The sequence below is a fragment of the Tamandua tetradactyla genome, chromosome 10 (assembly GCF_023851605.1).
Source record: "Tamandua tetradactyla isolate mTamTet1 chromosome 10, mTamTet1.pri, whole genome shotgun sequence".
Taxonomy (NCBI): Eukaryota; Metazoa; Chordata; class Mammalia; order Pilosa; family Myrmecophagidae; genus Tamandua; species Tamandua tetradactyla.
In genome coordinates this window covers 101,359,364-101,374,164 of record NC_135336.1, presented here as the reverse complement: position 1 = coordinate 101,374,164, position 14,801 = coordinate 101,359,364, and the positions used below count along the sequence as shown (strand labels likewise).

The window sequence follows — 14,801 nt, the reverse complement described above, 5'->3', positions numbered from 1 at the left end:
TGGCGATTCTCCAGTTAGTTCAATACTTCATAGGAAGCAGCAGCATGCAAAAGAATTGTATTTATTTATTTATTTTTTAAGTTGAGAAAGATCTCCAGGAGATGGTGTGTTTTATTTTGCCTTGTCTGGATAGGGGTTTAATTTGCTCTCAGATGTTCCAGGATGGAGTGACACTAGGAGATAGCACAGGACATAGAGGTTTATTTGGTGTAACCCTCACTGCCCACCCCCCATGCCTGCCCCATTTTCAGCTTCACCATCAACTGAGCCTACGTGCCTGCAGAACTGAACTTAGAGGCTGGACTTTCTTTAACTCAGGTGCAGATCTGGAGCCCTCATCCATTTCGCCCTCCTTCCCATCAGACTCCTTCCACTAGTCTTTGTTCTCTCCATCTCCTGGACCTCCAGTGGCATTCCCACCTTGGCCTTTTGGGACACTCACCCCATCTGCTTTGTTTTCATCTATTCTGGCTGGTCCTTCTGCAGATGGTTGAGCTGGAAGTACTTTTCCACCGCCTGTAGGAGACAGCTGTGCTGCATCAGAACTCCGAGACTGAGCAGGAGCCTTAGAACTTGGCTTCACCCGAGCATTCTCCTTTGGTGGAGGGGCTAGCATCACCTTTAGAGGCTGATCAGATTTGGGGGGCTTGGACGTTGGAGAGAGAGCCATCTTCCTTACTGAGTATTTCATTTTCCAGAGACTTCTCGCTTTCTCTCCTTGGAGCATTTCTCCCAGATGTGATGGGGGTTCTGGATTGCAATGCCTCACTCCTGTCCTCAACTCTTCCCCTCCCTGGGTCTCCTCACTTTGCCAACTTGGGTGTGTTTCCCGAGGCCGTTGTTCTAGCTTGGCTCATCCAGCACATGCTGCAGTGTCTCCCATTCCTTCTTAGCCGTCTTCTCCTTCCCATTCTGTAGCAGCTATGTCAACCGGCTTTGCCCCTCCAAGGATGGAAGCTGCTCGACTGGACTGGGCAGTGCTAGCAGAGGGCTCACCTTCCTTAGAGTACTCCGAGGCTTTAGATTCAGTTTGGGCCTTTCGGGTGGACTCTGTCATCATACCTGTAATCATCTTGTTACTGAACAGAGGCAGTGGATTCTTTTGCCCGATATCCTCAAATGACCAATTCAGTCATCAAAATGATCCCTTAAATGCCCATTTCTCGGTCAGCGTCTCATGAGTAACCATCTCTGGAACTCCACGACCAATCAGCCTGTCTGTCGTCTCGTCTTCATAGCAGTCCCCCCCCCCCCCCCCCCGTAGCCGTCCTCCCTGCCACCGGGAGCCACAGCCTCTATCATGGTCTGCCTTGGTCACCATAGCGACCGCATCCCCATGTGGCCCATCACGACAGCCATCAAAAATTGGGTCCGAATCAGAACGATCAGGATACTTGTCCCCAAAGCTATCATCGCCTCTTCCGGGTGAGTAGGTATCAAGGCTGTCTACGGCAGGGCGGACCCTCCAGCCTGTGTCCATTTTGCCAGAAGCCCGATTTCGGCCTCAGCCGGATGAATCATCATCTCCTGCGAGGCAGGCACTTAGTGTATGGACCTTAAGGATTGTGGGTGGAGTGAAATGTCAGAAACAAAGAGACAAACACTTTCATGCCTCACTGATATGGACTAACTACAATATTTAAAAAAAAATTTTTATTAATTTTAAATTTTTAAAAAAATATGACAACAAAGAAACACAAAAATTCTTAACATATGGTCATTCTCTTCTACATATATAATCAGTAATTCACAACTATATCATCACATAGTTGCATATTCATCATCATGATCATTTCTTAAAACATTTGCATCAATTCAGAAAAAGCAATAAAAAGACAACAGAAAAAAATTCATACGTACCATACCCCTTACCCCTCCCTTTCATTGATCACTAGCATTTCAATCTAAGTTTATTTTAACATTTGTTCCCCCATTATTTATTTTTATTCCATGTGTTTTACTTGTCTGTTGATAAGGTAGATAAAAGGAGCATCAGACACAAGGTTTTCACAGTCACACAGTAAGTCACATTATAGTATTAAAAATTCAAACTGAAGTCGAGGCATGGATTATCAGGTTGGGGCCTGTTGTAAAGGGTCCTAGATTGTAAACTCTTACAGCATCACATATACTCAGTAGATGTAACTGACATTTCTAAACTCTGAGACACTGAGCTGTTTGTATATAACTTGGTCATTACCAGAAACTTTGGGTATTTATGTGACACCTGAGACTAAGAGTCGGAGCTCTGAAGCTATGAAAGTCAGCATTACCCCATACAACAAAAGTTAAAAAGCTGAAAAGGTGATCAGGCTTTGGTTAAAGATATAAATAAAGCTGATCTGGATAGGACTAAAGGATGATATAATCTGTATTTTAAAACTTCAACTTCAGTGTGAGATCAAAGGGGAGATGTTTATTTGGTGCAAAATTGATATTTTGGGTAGCCCGTTATCTAATTTAACTTGCATGGTCAGTTTAGTTGAATACCATAAGTATATGGAATCTTGAATAGGGCGTGAGATCTTGTTGATTTGTCCAGGTTAGTGTGATGCACCAATATATCCCAGAGTAATTTAGGCTGTAAATAAGGAAGTATTTGCAAGGTCCCCTTGGGGCACTGGGGAGAAAGAAAGAAATATTCAACTTCCCCATTTGGGAAATTCCTGATATTCTCTAAAGCGGTGGGGACAATCAATTCAACAGGCTGAGTCCTTGATCTTGGGGTTCAACCCTATGGAACTTATTCCTGCAAAGGATAAGCTAAACCTACTTATCATTATGCCTAAGGGTCACCCCCAGAGAACCTCTTTTGTTTCTCAGATGTGGCCTCTCCTTCTCTAAGCCAACTTGGCAGATGAACTCACAGCCCTTCACCCCTTTAAGTGGGACCTGACTCCCAGGGTGTAAATCTCCCTGGCAATGTGGAACGAACTCCTGGGGATGAGCCAGGACTCCGTGACCAAAAGAGGGAAGACAGAAATGAGACAAAATAAAGTGTCAGTGGCTGAGAGATTTCAAACAGAATTGAGAGATTATCCTGGAGGTTATTTTTATGCGATATATAGATATCCCTTTTTGGTTTATGGTGCATCGGGGTACCTGAAACTGTTGAGCTGTGTTCCAGTAGCCTTGATTCTTTTTTTTTTTTTTAACATCTTTTAATTGTGAAAAATAGCAAATACAAAAAAGAAATAAATTTCCAAGACCATTTTAAACAAGTAGTTATAGAACAGATTTTAAAATTTGGTATATGTTATGGTTCCATGAGTTTTCATTTTTTCTTCTAGTAGCTCCAAGACACTGGAAACCAAAAGAAATATAAATTTATTGATTCAGCAGTCATATTCATTTGTTAAATCTTATCTTCTCTATTAAATTCTTCCTTCTCTTTTTTTTGTGAAAAATAACATGTATACAAAAAAGCAAATTTCCAAGTATATATGCAACAAGTCGTTGTAGAACAAATTTCAAGAGTTTCAGTAGCCTTAATTCTTGAAGATGATTGTATAAAGATATAACATTTACAATGTCACTGTGTGATTGTGAAAACTTGTGTCTGATTTCCTCATATCCAGGGTATGGACAGACGAGTAAGAAATACAGATAAAAAAATAAGTAACTAAAGGGGAGGGACAAAGGGTAAAATAAATTGGGTGGTTGGAAACACTAGTGGTCAATGAGAGGGAGAGGTAAGGGAATGGTATATATGAGTTTTTTATTTTTTCTTTTTATTTCTTTTCCTAGAATACTGCAAAGGTTCTAAAAATTGGTCATGGTGATGAATACACAGCCATGTGACAATATTGTGAGCTATTGATTGAACACAATGCCTTTCCAGGTGAGAGAGAATCCATGAGCTTCATCGGCCTGTCTTGAGTGAAGGTAACCTCTTGTTGGTGCCTTAATTTGGATATTTCTAAAGACTTGCTTTAATGGGGACATTTTCACAGCGTTAGAACCTGTAAATTTGCAACTTACTCAATTCTCCCTTTTAAAGGCCGTTCTCTTCGTGGCATATGGCATTCTGGCAGTCAGCAAGCTAGAACACCGTGGTGAGCCCACTGCACTGACAGTCAGTCCCCTAGGGAATTCCTCAGCAGAACCTTCCGTGGCGTCACAGGGCCAGGTTCCCTGGAAAAGCAGTGCAGGTGGCGATTTGGGAAGACAGCCGGGGTGGATATTGGGTCCCGGAGCAGCCGGTGGAGAGTGGGAAGGACGCAGTGGTCAACCGGAGGCACCCGCACGTGGTCACCTCCTCCCAGGCCGCCTGTGTCCTCAGCCCAGCTGGCTGGGCCGGCAATGTGGGTGCTTCCCCCCGCCGGCCGGCGGGTCAGGGAGTGTCCCTTCCCCTCCCTCTTCCTCGTCCTCTCTGCCGCTTTCTGTTTTTACTTTAGAAACACACAATCATGAGCACAATCCCTCCCCGTGCTAATGGAAGAAATTGAGTCAGCGCAGAACCATTAGCATTTGTAAGTTATTCCTGCCTGTACCTGCTATTGAGATGGTGACAATGCTACCTCCCTGGGTTTCAACCCATAAAAACCTCTAACTCCTTGGACTCAGGGAGATAGATTATTTTTTAAGCCAATAGGCCATCTGATTCTGCTTATAAACGCGTTCTGTCTTTGAAATCCTGCATCTCAGGAATCGGTCATTTGAATGCACTCAGCATCGTGTCCTCCGCCTTTGTGTGGCGTCAGGACGACAGGGGACACCTGGTGCACAGTGGGCCCGCCAGGCCACAGCAGGAGGAGGGCCCAGGCCCGGCCCACCCCAGCCAAGGCCCCTGGGTGGCCCCCACCGTCATCCTCCTCTCCTCCTCCAGGGTCTGCAGGTGAGGACGGTGGGGTCCAGCCTGTAGCCCCAGCCACCCCTCCACCTCCCGCCCCCCTGCCCCCCTCTGTTGGCTGATGGTTTGCCCTGTCCACCCCCCCGAGGAAAGAGGGGCTCAGGGGGTGGGCCTGGGGGGTGGAGTTCCACGGTGCTGCTTCAGGTCAGGGGGAGAGTGCAGCCCCCCAAGACCCGTGCAGCCTGGCGCCACCTGCAGGCGGGTAGTGAGGCAGGAGGCCAGGGCTGCACCTGCCAGATTTTTAAGAAGCACACAGCAATTAATAATAATTAATTGCCCACTGCTAATAGCCGACATTTATCAAGCACTTACTCCGCGCTGAGGTATTCCACCCCTGAACATGTGTAGCTTTCTCAACCCCCTAGAAGGTACCCCATTACAGGGAGGAAGGGGCTCCCTGCTGCCCAGCCCCCCCACTGCCCCGCTGCCCTTTCTCATTCCACCTGGCGGGGTCCCCATCTGGGGGCTCTCAGGAGTGTCCCATGGACCCATTTCTCCTGCAGCTGATGTCCCACTCGATCTGTCCCCAAAGGACCCTTCCCTGCAGGGGGTCCCCTCCTCTCCCACAAAGCCTGGAGCCCCACCAAGGGCAAACTCAGAGAAGGACATCTGCGTGAATTCACTTTCACTGTCTCTTGGGCTTTTGAAATATCTGGATTCCCAGCTGTGGAGGAGACACCTGTGACATGGTTCTCAAACTGGCCACATCAAAACCACCTGGGGCCACCTGGTAGACACCCAGGGCCAGCCCTGTCCTGGTCACTCAGGCTGGCCCCCTGCACTCTTTCAGCTCCGCAGAGCCTGGGGACCAGCAGAGTCCAAGGCCCACTGTTCAGGCAGATGAGTTAATCGGTATTTTTATGAACACAGGTCAGTTACCGTTAACTGTCCTTCCAAGAACAGATCTTTTCCTTGATGGCCCAAATAGCAGGATCTTCCAGAAACCGCTTGTCTACTGAAAAGACACCTCCAGGTCAGGGAAGGCATTGGCCGCTCCAGAGCCCTCCCGGTCCCTCCCCCTGGAGGTCTGAGGAACAACTCTCCTGGGAGAAAGTGATGCCAATCAAAGTTGGGGTTCTCTGCCCTGTGCGTAGCAGCTGCTCTACGTCACGGTGAGAGAAAGGTCACTGTACTGATAGGTGGGGAATAAGCCCACCCTGGCTGAGCTGAGCAGTCCCCCTCTGTGCTTGGTTCCCAGGACACCAGGCAGACCTTCCGGGCTTGCTCGCAGGAGGAAGACAACAGAATAGCGTCAAGACGCCCCCAAGGGCATTGGAAATAGATGGTCATTCATATTTTAAAACTTCAACTTCTGTGTGAAACTAAAGCAAAAAATGCTTATTTGGTACAAAATTTATATTTTGACTGGTGCATTTCCTAATATAACTTATATGGACCTGTTAATTGAACAATGTAAGTACATGAAACCTGGAATAGGGCATGAGATTTTACAGGTTTGTCCAGTGTGATGCCCTGATAAATCCCAGAGTGATTTGAACAGTGAATAAAGAAGTTATTTGCAAAGTCCCTTGGGGGGATGGGGAGGAAGGAGGGAGGGTTTGACTTCCCCATTTGGAGAGTTCCTGATATTCTTACAAGCATTGGGGACAACTAAATCAACAGGCCGAGCCCTCAGTCTGGGGGTTTGTTCCTATGAAGCTTATCCCCACGAAGGAGAGGCTAAGCCTACTTAGGGCTAAGAGTCACCCCCAAGAGAGCCTCTTTTGTTGCTCAGATGTGGCCTCTCTCTCTCAGCCAACACGACAAGCAAACTCACTGCCCTCCCCCTGTCTACGTGGGACATGACTCCCAGGGGTGTGGACCTTCCTGGCAACATGGGACAGAAATCCTAGAATGAGCTGAGAGTCAGCATCAAGGGATTGAGAAAAACTTCTTGCCAGAAAGGGGGAAGAGAGAAATGAGACAAAATAAAGTGTCAGTGTCTGAGAGATTCCAAACAGAGTTGAGAGGTTATCCTGGAAGTTATTCTTATGCATTAAGTAGATATCACCTTGTTAGTTAAGATGTAATGGAGAGGCTGGAGGGAACTGCCTGAAAATGTAGAGCTGTCTTCCAGTAGCCATGTTCTTGAAGATAATTGTATAATGATATAGCTTTTGCAGTGTGACTGTGTGATTGTGAAAACTTTGTGTCTCATGCTCCTTTTATCTATGGTATAGACAGATGAGTAAAAAATATGGATTAAAAATAAATAAATAATAGGGGGAATAAATGTTAAAATAAATTAAGTAGATGGAAATACTAGTAGCCAATGAGAGGGAGGGGTAAGGGGTATGTCATGTATGAATTTTTTCTTTTTTCTTTTTATTTCTTTTTCTGGAGTGATGCAAATGTTCTAAAAAAACGATCACAGTGATGAGTACACTACTATATGATGATATTGTGAGCCATTGATCGTACCTCATGTACAGAATGTTCATATATTAAGATGTTTGTGTTTGTATATTGTTTTGGTTTGTCAATTAAAAAAACCTAAAAAAAAAAAAAGAGCTTTAGGTTTACAGAAAAATTAATCAGGAGGTTTAGAGTTCCCACATTGTGTCCCCTCAAACAGTTTTCCCTATTAACATTTTAGATTAGCTTGATACATTTGTTACACCCAATGAACCAATATTAATATAATTATTCTATTATCTGTAAAAAAAAAAAAAAAAAAAAAAAAAGAAGACCCTGAGGCCCAGTGAGTCAGTGACTCCCTCCTCTCAAAACACAAGTCTGACATCTCTGAGGCCCCACCAAGAGAAGCATCCTGCAGACCCTGCCCTGGGCCGCTCGTCAATACCAAACCTAATGGCTGAGGCTGGAGTGACGAGACATGCTGGAGACAGCACAGGTGGGACTGCCCAGAGTCCTCACCAAGACCCCACGTGGTCCCTGACGTGACAGGTGTGAGTCACATGGACATTACTTGAGTTTGACCCCTACCCACTTCCTTTACCTATAGAAACCCCAGCTCACATCCCAGTGTGGACTGGTTTGGGGAGGACTCGTCCAGTCCCCTACAGAGAGCCCCGGGAGATGTGGCTTTCCCTCACGGCAGGGCTGGGCAGGCCCCATGGGGAGAGGGCCAAGCTAGCCGCAAGGACAGAGCTCAGGTGACCTGTGGGCCTCGGAGCTGTCTAAGGAGCTTCCGGCTTCTACGGACTCAGATGCAGGGTGGTCACCGTGACAGTATCATGTTTATACACAACTACCATCCACAAAACGTAAAGGAGTGGAGCTGAGCCAGCCACCACAGTAACAAGGACAGACAGCTGTGGCAGCTGGTGAAGGGACGGGGCAGAGCGAGAACCAAGCGAAAACAGCCATTGCAGCGGCCAGGGTACAGCCAGTCCTGGGCTGACTCCAGTTCCTTTGTGAATAAGCATCAGGGGTTGTCTTCGTGATCATAAGACTCTCAAGTTGCGAAACAGGGTGAGGGGGTAGAAGCGGGGCCAGCTACCTGGTTCTTACAATCACAAGATAAAGGTTACAGAGTCACACAATCATTATCAGAGATCAAGGCAGCGGGGTTAAACTTCAGTGGGTTTCAAGTCCTTTCAGGTGTTTCTTTTTGGCTATTTCACAATATTCTAGAAAGTAAGGAAACATCTCTATGATGATTCATTCATCCCAAGTATTTGTCCATTCTTAATTTCTCAGCTACAGTTGCGCCACCCAAGTTCAAATACCCTGCAGGGGATACCCTGGGCAGTTTCCACCCCTTCCTGGCTGGAGAGCTCCAGGAGCCCAGCTGGGGACGTTTCTAGAATAGGTTTTTTTTTTGTTTTTTTTTACATGGGCAGGCACCAGGAATCGAACCCAGGTCCTCTGGCATAGCAGGCGAGCATTCTTGCCTGCTGAGCCACCGTGGCCCTAGAATAGGTTTTGAGCAAATCTTCACCAAGACAGAAAAGAGGGAACCTGAGAGAATTCTCTGAGTGGTTTCCATGGACGCACCTGAGTTCCTGTTCCCTGAGCTGGTGGTGGGGCAGCACACTGGACTGTGGAAAATGACCAGTGACTAACAGAAAGGGCTTTCCATGTGGACACAATGATGCACACAACTGCGCGTCCATGAATCTTCATCCCCCCACCCTGGATGGACTGGAAATCCATCAGGAGGCCACACCCACAGGAAGTTTGGGCAACAGCTTCCCGGCACCAGTGCGTTCTTTTTTTTTTAGTTTTAGTTTCCTTTTAAAAATTTTTTATTAATTAAAAAAAAAACTTATAAGAAGCACAAACATTCCCAACACATAAACTTGGCAATTCACAATATCATCACATAGTTGCATATTCATCATAATGATCAAATTCCACACATTCAATTCAGAAAAAGACATAAAAAGACAACAGAAAAATAAAACAAAAACAGAAAAAAAAATTTTACATACCATACCCCTGACCCCTTGCTTTCATTGATCACTAGCATTTCAAACTACCAGTGCGTTCTTAATTAGGAAAATGCATGCTAGAATTGCTTTTTTTTCGGTGAAGTGAGAGCCTGGAGGCCTGGGCATGCTGTGCCCACACTTCTGGGGGCCCATGAGCTGCTTTCTCCTTGGGCTGAGCCTTGCAGAGAAGCTGCCGAGGGCCTACGAGGACAGTGCTGGGCTGTTTGGGGGCCACTTGCCGACGAGCTGCATGCGTGAGGAACCTGAGTTCATGCTAATGCACCCCGGTATCCAGCCCGCCTCTGGCCCTTACCCCCAAGACCCTGACACTTGTGGAAGGACAAATTGGCCCAGCCCAGTTCACGCCAGCCTGTGTCCCAGATTTTCTGAGGCTTTTCCAGAAAAGCCTCTTCCTGGCTGGAGCGCCCCAGGGCCAGCCCCGTCCCAGGAGTCCAGTTGGGGGATGTCTCTCGGATAGGTTCTGCTAAAATCTTCACCAAGACTCTCCTATCGGCAGGCAGGGTGTACTGATTTTAGGTCCAGAAAAAGCAGTCACCGCGCTGGCAGGGCTCTGCCGACACTGGGGTCGAGCTCTGCTCCAGGCTGAGGCTTTTTTGTTGCAAGAAGGAATTCAGGGATGCAAGAGTAAGTAGAGGCAAGCAGGGAAGTTTATTGAAAGGCCAGTACATGCGAGAGGACATTAGCAAAGGTCCTTAGGGAGCAGTGCACGCTTAGGGAGTTAGCTTGGCCGTGCCCGAGAGCGGTGGGGGGCCGGGAACTTGCTTGAGTTTTTATATGCTGGCTTGTCTTTAGACTAAGGTTAGGGGGTGGCAATTTCCATTCTCCCCTCCTGGCTTGACCCCTCTGTTCTGTCTCTCGCTGGCCATCTTAGCTGTTTCTAAGAAGTAAGTTTAAATTGCATCTTATCCCATCCCTCCCGTCTTGCTCTCCGTCTGTTTATCTTGGCCATAACCTGATGCTGCCCATCCCTTCATCTGAACTGATTGACGCCCCTGGCCAGCTCAGAGGGGCCTACTGCAGCCCACCACACCTGTCCCCAGGTTTGTCCCAGCTCAGCAGGCGTCTCTGGCCTTGGTGACAAGGGACCTGGGGCCTCGGGGACTCAGCCCCCAAGAGCGCTGTTGGGCTTGCACGCGGACCACACCTTCCTTAATGCTTCCACCCTCTTCCCAGCCCACGCCCGGTCCCCAAGGGCACTTCCCTGTCCTGCGCGGTGGGTTTTGTTGTATTTGGCCAAGAGGTGGCAGCCAGGGGATGCCCAGTCCCCAAGGGCACTCCCTGCCCTGCCGGTGGGTTTTGCTGTATTTGGCCAAGAGGCGGCAGCCAGGGGATGCTCAGGCACAGGAGCCACTGCCCAGGCTGATCTGGCCCCTCTGCTCCTGTCCCTGGAATGAGGGCCCCCCACTTTCCTCACCCCCTGGAAAGGAGCCACAGTGATGGCAACACCTCAAGGCGCTGAGAAGAGGTGGAGCAGACTCATGGCGTGGGGGTGGGGGTGCCTCCTTTTCTCCAGGCTGTGGTTGGCCAGCGGAGCCTCTCAGGATCGATGGCCTGCAAGCCGCCATTTGAGTGGACCACAGAATCCTGCTGTAAATCCTCCCACATTATAACAAGTGCCTCCATCCTTCTGGATGTTTCCCAGTTCCAGAATGTCTTTCTTACAGGGGTTAAAATGGCCTGGAGCCTGGATTACATTTTTTCATTAGCGCAGGAATCTCTTTTTGCTTCCCTCTTGGGAGTAGATTTTCTGAACCTTTAAAGCACATTAGGCAGTGTCTCTGAGAACACTAGAAACCCCCTAGATTCTTCTCTGAGCTGTGATGGTACATGTTTAAACTTTTCAATTCTTAAACACACGCAAAAATGGCCCCCCTTCCATTTTTCGTTTCAATGTGCTGGCCTGGGGCAGCTTTCCTGGCTCTTTCTGAGGCCCACAGGCTCCACCCGAAACACCCGTCTGGGGAGTTCTCTCCAGATAATGCAGAAGGTTGCATGGTAAATTCCAGTTTAAGCCCAGGAGGGCCTGGCTGGGATCACAGTCTCCACCCAGAGAAAGCATCTTGAGCCTCACCCTTTATCCCTTAACCACAGCTTTTACTGGAAGTGTTTCCTTTTTCTCCTTGGTGTTATTTTTTTTTTTTATTTTTTTTTTATTTTTTTTTTTAAAGAGAGGGAGGAAGGGAAGGAAAGACAGAGAGAAGGAAGGAAGGATGGAAGGAAGGAAGGGAGGAAGAAAGGGAAACATCTTTAAACATTTTCCTGTTTTATTGTATTTTGTTTGTTTGTTTTTTACATGGGCTGGGGCCGGGAATCGAACCGAGGTCCTCCGGCATGGCAGGCAAGCACTTTGCCCGCTGAGCCACCGCGGCCCGCCCCCCTTGGTGTTATTTTAATTAAGAAATGATTCAAGATCTGGGCCAACAGTGGAGAAGTTTTCAAGGGACCTGCAGGAGCAAACTCTCCACTCAGAAAGAAGAGAAGGGCAGGGAGGGAATTTTCTCTCTTCCTGTGTGCTCACCTTCTATGACAGATTTGGATTTTCCCATCAAGCTGAAAGCAAACCTGGCTGTCTTGGATGGTGGTCAGATGGGCTTTGAGGTAACAGCTGTCTTTTCTATTATATGCAGTTTGCCACAGAGATTTCCCAAACACCATTTGTTGCTCTTCTAATTATAAGAGAAACTCATAGACAACTTGAGATTACAAGGATTATAAAGAAAACTGAAAAATAAAATATATATGTATCTATATTATCCCATTGGTTTGAGGGCGTATTGCTTTCTTCTCCTGTATTCATCTCCTTGTCTGCAAACCAACACCTGTCTTGCTTGGCCTTGTGTCTTAGACAAGGTACACACTCAAGAAATATGTAAATGTTAGATTTTTGTGCATGTATGCTAAATTGGGGTGGTGATATATTGTGTTTATAGTATTAATGCTGGAAACAGACTCTGAAAACTAAGTACAGAAGAAGTTTATTGAGCAAAAGTAGCACGTGCAACGCAGATATACAAGACAATTACTGCTCAAGGCCTGGGTTCCGGGGGGGCAGCTGGTAAAGGGAAGACATAGCAGGAAGGAGTCCCAAGGGAAGCATGGGCTATTCCAGCTGAGAGGGTGACAGCAGCGAGGCACCTTTGGGTCACAGTCCATTAATTAGCAACCTCAAGACTCTGGTTATCTGGTGATTAGCAGACTTGCTGGTTTGACTCCTTTTATTACACCAATAATAAAAAAGTGCTCTTTACTACACAGTAAGGGACCTTTGGCAGATCAGCCTGCCTCACAATATTTTTTTTTGTGTGCTTCTTCATTGTAGTTTCCTGAGGAAAATAAGAGCTTAAGTATTAGTAAAGCTATTTACCATTCCAGCCTCACAGTATCTACTATCATATTTACACACTTTCCACCTGTCCTTCGATATTCTCAATGGTCTTGGATGGCTGCATTAAACGCCAGCACATGGCAGGACAAGGATTTCTTTAATCCTCTATTATTGGAAGTCAAGGCTCTCCAGTTTCCCACTATTATAAATATTTCACTAGGTGTGAATGAAATTTCTGATTATTTTCTCAGTGCAAATTCCTTGAAGTGGAATTACAGGTCGAAGGGTAATTTACATCTTTAAATTCTAAATATATGTTGTCCAGATAAGTGGTTTGGCACTCCTGCCAGCAGCTTTAACAATTTTAGCGTCATCAGCATAGGTATTGGCATTTTTTAAGAATCTGAAAACTTGACACATAAAAAAAGAGACATCTTTAGATATGCATGAACTTGTGCAACTTCTCCCCACAGCTTTAGAGCAGCGAAATACACAAATAAAAGGGATTAATCTAATTGTACAAACTGGATTTCCTGAGTCTTCTCTTCGCTTCTGAGATCCCACCAAACGGCCTGCATCCCCTCTCCTTGGGCAAGGCTCACCGGGTCATATTGCCCCTGGGGCGGGGGGGCAATCACTCACATGCCCTCCATGGCACCTGGGAGCGTGCCACATACAAGGTGACCCTCCTAGGCTCCATCCTCAGCTTCCCAGTTCCCCTCCCACAAACCATGGGCGACCACAACATCCTGCACAGAGTTCTCATGGGGTCATCTGAGAGGATATGCGTGGAGCACACAGTGAGAGCAATTGTATCCTTTCCCCTTCCCCCCAACCTCCCGCTCTCCCCACTAGTCTGTGAGTCCACTGGGGCTGGACTCAGGGCTGCCTGCTCCCTGGCAGTCACCTAGGAAATGCTGAATGAATGAATGGATGAATCAGCCACCTGGTGAGAAAGGTAAGAAGGCTCCATGCAATATCAACATAATGAAAGCAAATTCTCTGGCACTGTAAGAGCTTACTTACTACATTTAAGCAAAATAACCACGAGGACAAGCTAAAGGGGTCCTGCTAGAACAGAACACTGGGGGTGAGGACGGGTGTCCTGGTCCATTGCAGGTCAGGTGGAACTCAGAACCTGGTAGGTCAGAGATAGGGCCTGCAGGCTGGGCATGGAGTGGGGGCAGGGAAGAGGTGCAGGCTCGGAGGGCGCAGTCCCCAGATGTCCTCTGTGGCCAGGGTGGCCTGGTGCACAGAACTCTACGAGGTCACGCCTACGCGTGTTGGGCCGCCTGTCCCCTGAGGGGACCCCAGAGCTCTGAAGGTGGCTGCCCCTCCCTTCCCCTGGAGCAGATTCCGGGGCCGGGGCTCAGGGCACTGTCCATGATGGGGATTGCTGTCCACCAACGCCCACACCCAAAGCCTCATCCACTCCTCAAGGACTTCCCTCCTCTCTGGAACCCTCCAATCTGGCCCCCTGCAGGCCAGTTTGCTTTCTTCTCCCCACCTGTCCGGGCATCTCCCGCTGGCCGGTTCTGGGCGCACTGGACACCGGGCGCCCATGGGAGGGGAGGGAGGGGCCATGGCCTGGGCTGGAATGCCAGCTCCTCTGCGGTGGACGCAATCCAGCACAAGTGGACATCACTGTGAAGTGTCTCGGCGGCCGCACGAGCTCCAGCCGGGCAGGCCCTTCCCTGCGTGCGACCAAAGCGCCCCGGCGCGCTGCAGAGGGTGCCCGTGCCGACCAGCAGCGCAGCCTCAGGAGGACGATGGAGCGCGTGCGGCGGCCGGAGGGCGATGGAGCACGCGCGACTTTGGCCAAGGGTCTGCGAGGGGAAGTACGAGCAGTGGGGTGGAGGCATGGACCTCAGAGCAGGCCAAGGACAGGCACGAGGGGGACGCGTTCTCTTCTAGGAAAATGGAAGCCGGTCGCAAAGACCAGCTAATCTGGATTCCATTCCTGTGAGATGTGGGCAAGCCCATGCAGAAGGTAAGTAGATAGATAGGTGAGGGTCTCGGGCTGGGGGCAGGAGGGGAGAAGGGGAGTCCCCAAGGGGCAAGGTTCTCGGGGAGGGGTGGCGAGAATGTGCCCAAATTAGATGGTGATGGATGCGCATCTGGGCGTGTCCTAAAGGACGTATTGAATGGGTGAGCATTATATAGTAGGTGAGCTTCTCAATAAAGCTGTTTCAAAATTGTAATAATA

The 14,801-nt window shown here is 48.1% G+C and overlaps 1 pseudogene; it reads right to left on the bottom strand.

The window, feature by feature from the left end:
* Positions 1-269: 269 nt before the first annotated feature.
* On the bottom strand, positions 270-14,457 carry LOC143647749 (eukaryotic translation initiation factor 4B-like; annotated as a pseudogene).
* Between the last annotated feature and the right edge of the window lie 344 nt (positions 14,458-14,801).